Here is a 6,015-nt window from a genome sequence, read left to right on the forward strand (position 1 = left end):
AGGCAAAAGAGAAAAAGCTACTAAATATTAAGCTCCAATGTATTCCAAGCAAGGATTTAGGCTTTGTGTTGGAGACATCTCCAGGAATAAACCATTGTTAATTGCGAAATCAACCATTTCATACTTGATTGACACAAAGTCTAAGCCAAGATGTACAGATAGAGTTACAAACCACTGCCTTTATTTGATTGATTTAAAAAGCCACCGGGTTCCTGGCAACAGTGTAAACAGAAACACTTACAAGCAATAGCTAAAAGTACTTACAGAGTGATTCGGTAATATCTACAAAGGATCTAACCGTTGGAGATCGATTAGGCTTGCATATTAAAACATTCAACATTAAGCATTACAATTTAAATAAACTTGAAATGCTAAAACAGCTTTATCATGATGAATATGTGAAGTTTGAATCGTACAACTAAATGTACAAAGCAGCACCGACCATGTATAAAACCCTCACCACAAAAATAACAGATCAATGTGGTTTGTAAAGTACTGGCTGACATTAAACCATGGAACAATTCTTATTTTGTACCATTACTCAAATCTATTTTGCTTTTATTTGTGCTGCATTATGAGCTTTAGAATTAACAGAGATGTGCTTTCAGAAAATTTTAGTGGTACATTACATTTTTAATGGTGGTTAGGCATGGGCCGGTATAAGATTCTGGCAGCATGATAACCTTGGATAAGAATATCACAGTTTGACGATATTGTGATTACCGCTATAAATGATATTCTTTTGGCATGTCTGGGTAAAAAACAAAACCTTTTTCCCCTTTAAACACATTTTATTTTGAGAAACATTTGACATATTCTGGAACAGTAAACAAGTTAGGCTGAATACTTTAAATGAATCATTGATTTCTGCTGTCTTCATTTGTTTCAAAAACAATTTAAAACAGCATTTTTGGATATCTTTCTGCTGGAGATACTGTTGTCCTAAAACAGTATAGCAGAAAACCTTGACTTTTCCAAACCATGCATACCTTGAAAACGGTTATCGTCCCACGCCTAATGGTGGTTTAGTGTAAGAAAAGTCAAAAAAGGCTGAAGACAACAAAAAATTTATTTCTTAGACTTTAAGAAGACATTTCTGATTTTTTTTTGCTGATTATTGATATCCTTAAAACTTAAATCTAAACCATTCGAAATAGCGATTTATGAATCAAAAACCAATCTGAAAAAAAAATCTAATAACATTTTAATCTCTGACACACTTTAATGTCTTATTACATTGAAAGTACCTAATATTTCCAAATTTTCCATTAAAATGAGAACTATTTTGTGCACAACTTAAAAAACACAAACCTAACAACAAAATTTGATGCATGTTTTGGAAAAATTCTATTTTATTTTTAGAAATAAACCACTTTCCCTTAAAATGCAACATAGTGCCATTACTATAATGGCTGAGTGCTGAATCAACACTCAAAAACTGCACAAACAACATTTGGTTAATGCTTGTTCAGTGCTTACTCAGTGCCAGGATGTGAATTTACAGACACCTGCCAACATCTCACCTTAAACAACAAATCCAAGCAAGCAGCATAATCTAAAACATATAATGCGTGTACATTAGAGCATTGGGACACAAGTAGAAAACAAACTGATGATGGGTAAACAGAGGCTTCTAATAATGTCAAACAGTATTCATTTAGTCTAGATAAAAAGAAAATAATGATGTTTGTCGAATTTTCAAATGGTTCTGATTTAATTTAAGGGTGTTTATAATCAGCTGAAAAGTCATAGAAATGTCTTTTTAAAGTCTTCAGCCTTATTTCAATTTTCTTAAAATAAAAGTGTAATAATGTACTACTAATATTATAATTATTATACTATTAATTTTCCTAAAGCACATCTCTCTAAATCCTAAAGCTCATATTACTGCACAAACAAAGTCAAATAGACTGAAGTGATAGTACAAAATAAATATTGTTGCAAGTAACAGATGAAAGCCTATACATTTCCAATTAATGTGTGGAAATGTTTTGTTCATTCAAGAAATCGTACACAACTTGATCTTATTTAAGTCAATGAAATTCTGGAAGCTTTTCACTACTCAGGTTAGTTAACAAATCTAAAAAATAGTCCTTTAATTAGCTTGTTAATGGAATATTTACTCACTTTTTACAAACTTTTATGAGGTAATTTCTTATAAACACAAAAGAATATATCTTGAAGAAACTGCAAACCTGTAACCATTGATATCCATAGTAGTAAAACCAAATACTACATAATTTATGTAAAGCACTTTTAATAACCATTGTGTATAAAAATGTGCTATATAAATAAACTTGCCCTGCCTTGATAGCCAATGCTTACATGTTTCCAATATAAAAAAACATATATTATTTTGTGTTTAGCAGAAGAAAGAATCTCATAAAGGCTTGAGCAAGTAAAAAGGCGAGTTAACGATTACAGAATTTAGATATTTTGGTGAACTATGCCTTTAACGTTAAGTGATATCTAAACTGTGCTCATATACAACATTAACTTAATAACTACCGGCACATTGTGTACGTTACTACAATATTTTTAAGAGACACACACAATTATAAAGGAAAACACAATACTGGTTTAAAGAATAGTTCAAATACACAAGTAACCCAACACGATTCTTTCATCTCAGATGTTCAACCAAGTTCGGACAAACAAAAAGTTGAGCTGTCCTATCTTTACTGACATAAATTGACTAAATAACATCAACTTCTATCTCTTAAATCCGTAAACACTTCATAAAATTCGTGACAACTTGAGGAAAATGAGCTAACTTAGTGCTAAATACAGAATCCAGACATTACAGTTGAAACTAGCGGCGACCTGCACAAGCATCAGAGAACAACAGCAGTTGAGAGACTCGCGCGCTTAGCTCACTGACTGACTGTCTGTATGTGTGTCTGTCTGTCCGCGTGCACGGCGGCAGGAAGGCATAATGTCACGCGCGTTCCTGTAATAACACAGCAAAATTACACGTACATCAGCCTATTAAGATAATAAAGCTACGTGCGAAAGGAAAGACGGTGCCACCAAGCACAGGGGGCATGTACACACACACATACTGTCCTTCGAGAATTGCTCCCATCCCCCTACACACACACATATACACACACGCGCACGCACGCACGCAGACACACACACTCCCTCTTGCATGTCCTCCATCTTTAATGCAAGCTCGATTTACGCAGTGAGCGCGCGCCCCACGGAAAGATTCAGACTCAGTTGTTACAAAACTCGTACAAACTCACCTCAACCGCTTATAGTGGTCCTCCGGGACACGCGTCAGTAATAATCGGCGCGATTAATTGCCCAAATAGTTTATGTTTTTATATTGTAAATTAGACCTGAAGCAGAACCGCGCCTTTCCTCAGAGAAGCAATCCTAAACTGCCATCTGGCGGCTTTTACCGCAACGAAATGGCGCGATGGGAGACTGATCTGAGGTCGCCTCCTGGTGGACAGAGGACATTTTTACACAAATACTAAATAAAAGACGTGTTTGGAAAAGAAAAATCGATAAAGTTGACTCTTTTGGGATATTATGCTTTTAAAATGTGGCCCTTGTCGGTCTTATGAACATTTGTGTTGTAATATTTCTCCCCTAAACAACAATATAGTAGCATTATTTGTTTAGTCACTGATTTCTTCATGAAATAATCTTTGGTTGTGGCTATTTTGGTATTTAAATTTTTAAATAAATCACGTACGTATTTAGATTATATTGTTGACAAAATATTGTACAAAAATTTACTGGCTTTTTTGTTTCAATAAAATCAAATGATATTCTTTGTCTGAATTTGTCTGAAAATGTGATATATCAATGGTCCACAGCGGTGCCTAAACATTTTTTATAAAGAGCCAAAAATTGGTGTGATATGGCAAAAAATGCAATCTTAATAAATATTTTCCATATTGAACGATGACGATATATATTCCAATGTAAGTTGTTAATGATTTTTTAAAATACCCCAACAATGACTGAGGCCACAAAAATTAGAGGGTCCATTAAATGGCATGACATTTTTGTCCGTTCATTTTTCTGTGGCAGAAAATTCTAATATCAACACACTTTTAGACTGCCATTGTTGCACATTTCTGCTGTGTGAGAAATAGGTCAGTATAGAGTAAAAAAAACCAAGAGCTTATCATTGTTATTGACATAAATTTTATTGTGATTCGATATATTATTGTTTATCGGCCCAGCCCTAGCCAAAACCTAAACTTGATTGAGGTCTGTGGGCCGAAGGTAAATATACCTATAAAACTGTTTTACATTAATTATTTCATGAGTAATATCCTAATTCATTGCCTAATATTTAAATATATAAAAACTACAAAACATTGCTTTAAATTATATTACCTAATGTAGTATATTAAAAAAAGGTTTAATGAACTTATAACAGTAGAAACGTAAACAATTATATTACACAATGGAGTTCAGTACTGGATACATAAGCTGCACCTGCTTTTGCCTTGATTTGCTTGCTGATATACTGCGTATAGCTCTCTATTCATTAAGTATCAGTATGTACATTTGCAAAAATCAGATTCATTGACAAAACAAAGCAAGCAAAAAGTTACATTAATTTCAAAATGACAATCTCAGTCAAAAATATTTACCTCAACTACCTCCCCATCATTATCCCTCCAGTCTGAATTGGGACAGTGGGCAAAATCACAGGTAAAAATGGGCCAAATTTAGCCAGAGGACCCTAGATTGGGCATCTCTGGATTAAAATGTTTTTAAAAATGCTTAGTTTAAATGCTTTATAAAGGTAAATTATTATATTTATTGATCTTTACAGATATGCATGTATTATCTCAATAATGTTTGATTTTTTTGTTTTAAATATTATTTTGTTATATTTAATTTAATTTTTTTTTGTTTTTGAGAATTTTCTACATACATTCCACAATCACTCTACATTCCCATGTGACCAAATATTTAATTATTTTTTTTATATATTTATGATTATGTATTTTTATTATATAAAAATCTATATTGAAATATTGACATTTTCATATTTATATTATTTGTTTTTTTTAACAAATTGATACAATATTTGGCTCTCACAGTGCCAAATGCATTTTTATATATTTTCTACAAGAGTGTATGAGAACATCAGATATTTCAGAAGTCTTTTTTGGCCATTATCAGTACCCGTAGACTATCTCAACCAATCGAGAAATGCTGCAGATGAGGCATGAGCACAGAATCTTTCAACACAAACCAGACCATCCACTCAGACACACATGAGTCACATGCTGCTCAGTAAAGCCTCTGATTGGTTACATTCCAGATCAGAGAAGCAGATGGCTCTGCTGGTGCTGGCACATTAATCATCATTAATTCAATTTAAAATAATCTACAAATATTATAAACATATAAATATTTCTTTGCTTTTGAAAAACAAAGCTGGTCGGTTCTTACTTAAAAACGGGTCATTGTGATGGGGTCATGGTCAATGTGGAAATAATAAAATAAAATGGATTAGAATAAAATAATAAAAATAAAAAGTAAAATAAAAAACTGCTTTTAAAGTAAAATAACTAAAATATTTATTGAAAATAAAATACAGTAAATTTAATTAATTCAATTAAATTAGCTAGTATTTTGTAATAGGTAATAGGCAATAAGGTAATAATATACTAAAATAAAATGAATAGAAACAAAAATAAAATAAAACAAGCAACTTAAAATAGAAAACGTAAAATAATCTGAAAAAAAAACAAAGGATAAATATACTTATTATACATTATTGTAATTAATTAAACGCACATAATAATACAGCCGTATCGACATGCTTACACAAAATGCAAACAATCTGATTAAAATGAAAAAGGCTATTTATCATAAGAACGATTAACAGATATCAACAAAATCCATTGTGTTATACCGCCCCCTATCGACAGCACTCATTGAACTGCAGCTAAACGCGGGCAGACAACACAGCCGTTGAGTCGCTGAAAGGGCCGCAGTGGAGAGTGGGCGGGCTAGTCAATAAAGCGGCTCTGG

At 32.5% G+C, this 6,015-nt stretch overlaps 1 protein-coding gene across 1 annotated transcript in view; it reads right to left on the reverse strand.

The window, feature by feature from the left end:
- stag1b (STAG1 cohesin complex component b) overlaps positions 1-3,388 on the reverse strand; it is a 47,672-nt gene extending 44,284 nt beyond the window's left edge. The window contains exon 1 of the mRNA XM_687028.10: positions 3,249-3,388. The gene's annotated coding sequence lies outside the window, so the exon portion shown is untranslated. The remainder of the gene's footprint in view (positions 1-3,248) is intronic.
- Positions 3,389-6,015: the final 2,627 nt, after the last annotated feature.

This window comes from Danio rerio, chromosome 24 (genome assembly GCF_049306965.1).
Source record: "Danio rerio strain Tuebingen ecotype United States chromosome 24, GRCz12tu, whole genome shotgun sequence".
Taxonomy (NCBI): domain Eukaryota; kingdom Metazoa; phylum Chordata; class Actinopteri; order Cypriniformes; family Danionidae; genus Danio; species Danio rerio.